Source organism: Neophocaena asiaeorientalis, unplaced genomic scaffold (genome assembly GCF_003031525.2).
Source record: "Neophocaena asiaeorientalis asiaeorientalis breed wild unplaced genomic scaffold, Neophocaena_asiaeorientalis_V1.1 scaffold114, whole genome shotgun sequence".
NCBI classification, from domain to species: Eukaryota; Metazoa; Chordata; class Mammalia; order Artiodactyla; family Phocoenidae; genus Neophocaena; species Neophocaena asiaeorientalis.
In genome coordinates, this window is record NW_020173116.1 from 4,738,129 (window position 1) to 4,746,639 (window position 8,511).

An 8,511-nucleotide genomic window follows, 5' to 3' on the forward strand; every position below is an offset into this window, starting at 1 on the left:
CAGGGGGCGACCTGGTTCCTGCCGTTCTAGGGACATGAGGCCACGACACTGAACTCGAGTTGTGAAAAGAGATGGCATCGGTTTTACAATTCTGAAGATTGTAAACCCTCGAGGAGTTTCCCATGGTCTTAGACAAACCCTAAAGCCCTTACAGCGTCCCTAAGAGTCTGCGCCACCAGGTCTGGGCTGAGCTTGCCAAACAACGCCCTTGTCCTCTGAACTGCAGCCACACAGGCCTGCTTTTGATTCCTCAAATTCCCCGACCTCAGGACCTTGGCATTGCTTCTGCCCTGCATGGAACTCCCTCCCCTCCCCTGCTCTGCTGACTAGTCTACCAGCCTCTCCCTGAAGACCTCAGCTCAGACACTCATTTGTGTGACACTCCGTGCAACACCCGCCTCCCTGGCAGGTCACCGCAAGGACAGTGTCTGCTTTGGTCTCCGCTGTGTCCCTGACCCATAGCACAGGATCTGCCACGTGGAGAAAGGAAACAAAGAATGGATAGGAAGCCACCACGCGTGGACACGGTGCCTCTCTCTCTCTGACACACACACACGTACATCGCTACAGATAAACGAGACCCCCGAGCATAACATTCATAAGTGATCACACATTGAAACACACAAGTTCACACCCGTCAAGGTCAAGACGGGCCAACTCTGCTTAACCCACGATCCCCTCTTCTGGGAACTACCCCCATCACCTGCATCCCAACACACAGGGCCAGTCAACTTCAACGTCCCGACTCTGTCCCCAGGCCATAGCTGATTGGACCTGTGAGGCCAACTGCTTCAAACTAACCCACTGCCAGGAATAAGGAAGTAAAAAGCAGAGAGGCCAGGCCACGTGTAGCTGCTCTCAAACCCAAGACTTCGAAATCCATCAGCTCTAGAAGGGGCCACTCTCGGCAGACGTACAGAGAGAGAAGCAGATTCTATGGGAGAGAAGAACGGAGCAGACAGACAGAGAGACGCAGAGGTGAGGAGGCAGTGGCCTTCAGCTGATAGATGATGATGCCTCCATGTCTCATAACCTTAGCGTTCCCATTCAGGATCTCTCATGAGATCCTGTACTTCCTGCTGCTGTCTCACAAATTCCCCATCACAGCCGAAGCTAGCTCAAGCGTGTCCTGTCTCCTGCAACCGAAGCCTTCAATTAAATAATCCCATAAAAGCCAAGGAACAGCACATAAGGAAACTGAGCAGTCAATCAACATGAAATTCCAGAAGGGACAGTCCAGTAAGGCACGGGTTGGCGATGGGAAGAATCATTTCCTGCAACCGTACGGTGCATCCGGTTTGTCTGCCTGCCGCGCTGCCTCGTGTTGGCGAGCTGCTCCGCCTTTTCTCACTCCAGCCGTCTCACCCCGTCTTCGGCCGCACTGCATCGGGCACAGGACAGGAGTCAGAGCCAGCTGCATCCTCCTGGCGGTGTCCAAGCTGTGTCTGAAAGAAGAGGAGTAGTTCCTGGTGCTTTCCCAGGAGCTAAGGGGTAGAGCTGCCAGCTAGTTCAAGGTGGGCTGGTCCCTGCAACACCAACCAACATTCGAAACCTAAAGCACACTTGCTCCAAGAAGATTCACTCCCCACCCACCCCCACCAGGTGCTACGTTGGACCCTGAGGGCACACAGGTGAGTAAGGTGGGCGTGTCCTCATCCTCGTGGGACTCAGTGTTCACACGTCCAGAAAAAGGACATCACGGGATGATGTGTGCATGGATAAAGGAAGCACAGGGTTTGGTGGCTCCCTCCAAACAGGGGCACCCCAATCAGGCTTGGGGATGGGGTCGCAGGACGGAGATGGGACAGGTAAGGGGGGAGGATGGGACAGAGGCCCCAAGGGGAGAGAAAGCACTGCTGGGGGCTTCAGGGAATTAATTATAAGTCATCAGAGCCAAAATGTAGAGTTCAAGGGGAAAAGCAATGGGAGGAGGGTGATGGGGGCCCTGGCATCCAGACCCTTGTCCATCTACTCCATCAAGGGCTCTGGACTTTGGCCGAACTGGGGGCTACAGAACTTCCAACAGGGGAGACTCGGGGTAGCAATCAGGTTGGAAGTGGGGGCAAGGCTAGCAATCTTTAATTTGCATTTTCCCTCTTACATTGTAGGCTTATCTGGGGGGGGGAAGAGTTGGGGAGCTGGTGGTAGTTATCTTACCCCACCTCACCCTCCCAGAGAAAAACAACATGAGCTAAAGGGTATCTCTGTTGTTTGTTTCATGTCTCAGGGTGGCTGGACCCTGGGAAGCCCTGACCCCACACGTTAGTCACCTGAGAATGCTTCCTTTTCTGAGACCAGGGGCTTTCATGGGGAAAGTAGAAGCATTGCAACCACAGAGTCTTGCAGTACATCAGAATTCCTGGAGAGACTGAGCTACAAGCCACTCCTTGGTGGGTAACAGGAAGGTGCAACTGACCTGTGGTCTGTTACAAAGTATTGCATCACTGGGGAAAGAAGCCTATGCCCAAGAACAGAACCGCCCAGAGTCTGGGCTTGTCCCGGACCTAGAGGCTCTACCCCGGCTGACTGGATCCCAGTGCTGGGGGCCAGGGTCATGGACTTGGATGTCAGGAGGGCCTGCCTGTCTTGGTCTGTTGCAGGAACACAGGGTGCACACCTAAGCCAGACCAGCCTCTCTGCTGCTCCAGAAAGTTTCCATTACAAATGCACACTCCTCTTTGTGGTTCGTGCCTGACTGACAGACGGTGGTCTTTATATGTGTGTACAGAATCTAGCAGGCAATGGAGATTAGCATGCAGGCATTTACCGGGGAGTTAACTCAGAATCCACACCTGTATGGTGTGAGGAAAGAAGGAACTAAGCCGAAAGAAAAGCTGAACTGCAGTCACACAGGCCTCCTCCCATCCCGTAGAAAATCTGGAGCTAGGGTGGCCCTGGGGAGGGAGTCAAGCCTTTATGTCCCCACATTTACTGGTCATTTCCCTTGGAAGGGAGAGGTGACCCCTATGACTGTGGCCCATTCTCAACGGGGCTGGTGAGGGTGGTGATCTGGGTAGCACCCCCCAGCATCTACTACAGTGGCAGTGACTAATGACAGCTGTCATGCTATCATATGAACCCTGTCATTGAATTTTCACAACAGTCTTTAGAATGTATAACTATTCCCTTTATTTTACAGATGAGGAAACTGAGGGATGGAGCTGTTTGACTCGGAGGCTGTTTAACCACCCAAACACCTCCTTCGCGAATCAAGCACTAGATGTGCTTGCTCAGCACATCTAGTCAGGAAACCTCAGTCCCAAAAACCTTAACTTCTCATTCACCCACGGACTGTTCCCAGACAAGCCTTTATTCCTTTCTAGGATTTGATTTTCCCAGCTCCAAAACGGGGATCATAACACTTGACCTACTTTTTACTTCCCTCGTTGCATTGTTACCAAGACCAATTAAAAACAAGACTGGATCTGTGGGTGTGCTTTGGGAACTGCTAAGTCCTATACAAATAGAAGATGGCATTCTTACTATACATGCAGGATACAGGGTCTGAGGGATCAGCCTCCTGCCCGGTGAGGAACTTGCTCCAAAGTCACGGGAGTCATTGTGGAGGGGATGCTGGGAGCCTCACAGGTTGGCCAGCACCTGAACCTGTTTCTACCCAGAAGCTCAAATGGTGGAAGGGAGTGAAAGCCTTTATCTCTTGCAGCAAGATCTGTTTCTTTAATTTGGGGATTGGTCTGAGGCCCTTTCTGGGGTCATGAGCTAGGGGACCTGGTACAGTTGATCAGAGAAAGTTGCAGGCTGTGGAAGGCAGGATTTCAAGCCCTCGGCACAGAAAGAAACCCCAGGATACGGAAAAAGGGGCACAGAAAAGAGGCCTTCCTGTAGCCCAGAATGACAGCAGTTTCCTCAAAGAGCTCCAGAGTGGGACCTGGGATCTGAGTGTTGGCACCACTGCTAGTCCAAGAGAAGGCCGTGTGTGTGTGTACAGCGGTTGACCTGGGGTCAGCTGTACCACGGGGGCTCTTGATTCATTTGAAACCAGAGTCCATCCAGATCTGTTTTGAGAGTGACTTCGGTCCTTGGGTAAAAGCATGGCATACTCATCCTAACAGATGATGAAAAAAAGTTCTCCAGGTGAGGTGTGGGCTCAATGAGGAGGGAGCGGAGCCCAGGAGATGCCAAGGCATGGCTGAGGTATAACCTCTTCCTATATGGGGACAGTCTCCCCATCTGTGAAATGGGAATGATGATAGCACTTTAATAATACTAGCAAAGCTTTAATAGAGCAATGCAGACATAGTATGTACCTGTCAGCTGACGGCTGTGGCTCTTTCAAAATGTTATGTATGGCAAGGTTATTTATCTGTTTGTTTGTTTGTTTGTTTTGCAGTCATACAAGTTCAGAAGTGTCATATATTCGTGGTGAATTAAATACTTGGTCACTAGGTTGTGGCCCTCCCCTTCCTGTTCGTGCTTTCTCAATGAAGTTCTGCTCTGATATTCAGAGTGGCCCCAGCTCTCTTCCTGTCCATGCTTGGCTGTGTTTTTTCATCCTTTCCCTTTTAACTTTTCTGTTTAATATTTGCCATGTCTCTTGTAAATAGCATTAAGCCAGTTTAGAATCCAATCTGACAATCTTTCAACTAGGAAGTTTGGTTCGTGTTCATTTAGTTGTCATCTTTAATGTATTTGGACTTGCTTTACTACCTTAATTTTTAAAATTTCTATTTTAGCCCTTTTTCAATGCTTCTTATGTCTCCTCTTTTGCCGTTTTTTGGTGGGGAGGTATTGTTGTTTTTATTTGAGTTCCCCCTTCCCCTATTGGTTTAGAAGTCACATACTCTGTCTCTGCTCTTTCAGTAGTTACCATTGAAATTTAACCATGAATATTTTACTTTCCGGAGTCCAGAGGTAACAAATATCTAAACTTCCTTCCCCCAAAATATGTGGATTTATGAGCACTTTTAAGTTCAGCTATCTCCCCCTCAGCCTATTGCAGAATGGCATTTTAGTTCTGTCCTTTCTCTAACCCACATTTATTGTATTTATTTATTTTTGTCTGTGTTGGATCTTGGTTGCTGCACGCGGGCTTTCTCTAGTCGTGGCGAGCGGGGGCTACTCTTTGTTGCGGTGTGTGGGCTTCTCATTGCGGTGGCTTCTCTTGTTGCGGAGCACGGGCTGTAGGTGTGTGGGCTTCAGTAGTTGTGACACGTGAGCTCAGTAGTTGTGTCTCGCAGGCTCTAGAGCACAGGCTCAGTACTTGTGGCTCATGGGCCTAGTTGCTCCGCGACATGTGGGATCTTCCCAGACCAGGGCTCGAACCCGTGTCCCATGCATTGGCAGGCAGATCCTTAAACACTGTGCCACCAGGGAAGCCCTCTAACCCACATTTAGTTTAGTTTTGTTTTTTTTACGGACATGACAAGGTTTATTTAGATTTTCCTACCTGTTTACTGGTTTCTTAGCTCACAATTCTTACTTATATCCCAGATGTCCTGTGATAGGCAGAATAATGCCCCCTGCCCCAAAGATATCTCCATCCTGGAACCTATGAATCTGTTATGTTACAAGGGGAAATGAAGGTTGATAATAAGCTGACCTTAGAATAGGGAGATTATCCTGAATTATCTGGGTGGGCCCAATGTAATCACAAGGGTGTTTAAAAGTGGAAGAGGTGTAGGTGATACGATATAAGAAGGACCTAACCCCTGTTGCTGGCTGTGCAGATGGAGGAAGGGGCCACAAGCCATGCAATGCGGGCAGCCTTTAGAAGATGGAGAAAACAAGGATTCAGATTGTCTCCTAGAGCCGCCAGCGGTCCTGCTGACACCTGGAATTTTTCAGAATCCTGACGTAGAAAAATGGAAGACAATAATTTTGTGTTGTTCTAAACCACTAAGTTTATGGTAATTTGTTATTGCAGCTATTAAAAAACTAATTACACCTTTCTTTCTGGGATCATTTTCCCTTTTTTCAAAACACTCTTTAGCTATTCATTTTTTAAATAACTTTATTTTATTTATTTATTTTTGGCTGCATTGGGTCTTCACTGCTGTGCGTGGGCTTTCTTTAGTTGTGGCGAGCGGGGGCTACTCTTCATTGTGGCACGCGGGCTTTTCATTGTGGTGGCTTCTCTTGTTGCGGAGCATGGACTCTAGGTGTGCAGGCTTCAGTAATTGTGGCACATGGGCTCAGTAGTTGTGGCTTGAGGGCTCTAGAGTGTAGGCTCAGTAGTTGTGGCACACGGGCTTAGTTGCTCCGCGGCATGTGGGATCTTCCCGGACCAGGGCTCGAATCTGTGTCCCCTGCATTGGCAGGCGGATTCTTAGCCACTGTGCCACCAGGGAAGTCCCTAGCTATTCTTTTAATGAGGGCTAATTGGTGGTAAACTCGTTTATTATTTATCTGGAAATATCTTTATTTGTCCTTTTTCTTGAGAGATAGTTTCAGTAGGTACACAATTCTATATTAATAGTTAATTTTCTCTCAGCACTTTGAAGATGGCATTCAACTGTCTTCCTGCTTCCATAGATATGGAGAAGTCAGCTGTCAGTCTACTGGAAAAATAATCTCTAATTTTGGTGTTTTACAGATTCATTGCAACGTATCTATGTGTGTATCTTTATTTACATGTCTTTTTATGAGCTTTGTTTCCCGGATCTGTGGATTCACTTATTTATCAGTGCTGGAATATTCTAAGATATTAACGTTTTGAGTATTGTTTTTCTCCCTGCTCTCTATTTCCACCTTAAGGGGCTGTAATTAGATGTATGTTACACTTTCTCATGCTATGCTTACAGTGTCTTAACATGTCTGTCATACATTGAATTGCCCTGTTTCCTTGTTTTGCATTCTGTGTGATTTTTTTTTTTTTTTGGACTGGAGTTTTCAGTGCAATAATTCTTCTTTAATTAGTCATTCATTCTGCTGTTTAAACCCACTCACTGAGTTTTTATTTTAAAAACTATATTTACTATTTCTAAAAGCTCAATTTATTTCCCCAAACTGCCAGATCATTTGTTATATTTGTCTCTTGCTCACTTTTTGATTCAAATTTTTTTTTTTTTTTTTGCGGTACGTGGGCCTCTCACCGCTGTGGCCTCTCCCGTTGCGGAGCACAGGCTCCGGACGCGCAGGCTCAGCGGCCATGGCTCACGGGCCCAGCTGCTGGGCGGCATGTGGGATCTTCCCGGACCGGGGCACGAACCCATGTCCCCTGCATCGGCAGGCGGACTCTCAACCACCGTGCCACAAGGGAAGCCCCTTGATTCAATTTTTATGTTAAATATTTTACAAGTAGTTATTTAAAATTCTGAATCTGATAAATCTGAAGTCTTTGGGGGGTCTCAATCTGTTATCTTTGTTTCAGACTCAGGTTCCCACATCACTGGGACCATCTTATACCCAAAGTTGGAGGTCTGAATGGTGAGGTCAAATTCCCATCTGGGATTTGAAGTCCACCCAGCAATAACCTCAAAACTCTCTTAAAAATTAAAAAAAAAAGGAAAAAGGAAAAGTAATAAAGACCACATTGAGTTTTATTTATAACATTAACCTTCTAACACAAAACATAACAGTTTAGCTCTTTAAGACAGCTAAAAATAGCAATAATTAAATGAACATTTTAGTTAAAGCAGTTATTACAAAACAAAGGACCCCAACCTAAGAGGGGTCTATGTATAGGCCTGAGGGCCATAAACTCATTTAAATTTTATGCAATATGTCAGGTTCATCTTGGGGATAAGGACTCATACCTCAAAAGGATATATAATCTCAAAAAAGGTTAAGAATCACTACTCTGGGGAAACCTCAGAAATGAAAATAAACCCTCAGGTATTATTTTGTCTCTTTCTTCCCTATCCCCTTAATGTATCCCCCTATCCCCTTACTGTTTCCTAATCCATTCCTTCATTTCTGTGGCTTCTAAGAGAGACCTTAGCTTATTTTCTCACGTGAGATTTTGGAGTCATACAAATTTGAAAGCAAAATATTAAAATTCCAGTAGACAAACGAGCAAAGGAAATTTTACAAAATGTTGAAATCAGATACAAAACAGAAATATAGTAAATGCTTAGCTTCCACCATTAACAAGGAAATCATAGATAAAATAAAGTATTTACACCTGACGAATTAGCAAAAATTAGGAAAACACACCTCCCAACATGGGTGATGGTGCAGTGAAATCTGATGATGGTGACAAGCTATTGTTCAAACTTTTTCAGAAGGTGATTGTGTGACATGTATCAAAACAAAATCATGACTCTTTGATCCTTTAATCCCATTTCAGGGACTCTTTCGACAGAAAATAATCTGAAGGATAAAAACCACATGATTATTTCGGCATAGATGAAAACAGCAAAACGTTAGAAGAGACCTCAATGTGCAAAAAAGGAAAATTAATTAATAATGTTATACCATACGACCCAGCAATCCCACTACTGGGCATATACCCTGAGAAAACCATAATTCAAAAAGAGACATGTACCACAATGTTCACTGAAGCACTATTTACAATAGCCAGGACATGGAAGCAACCTAAGTGTCCATCGA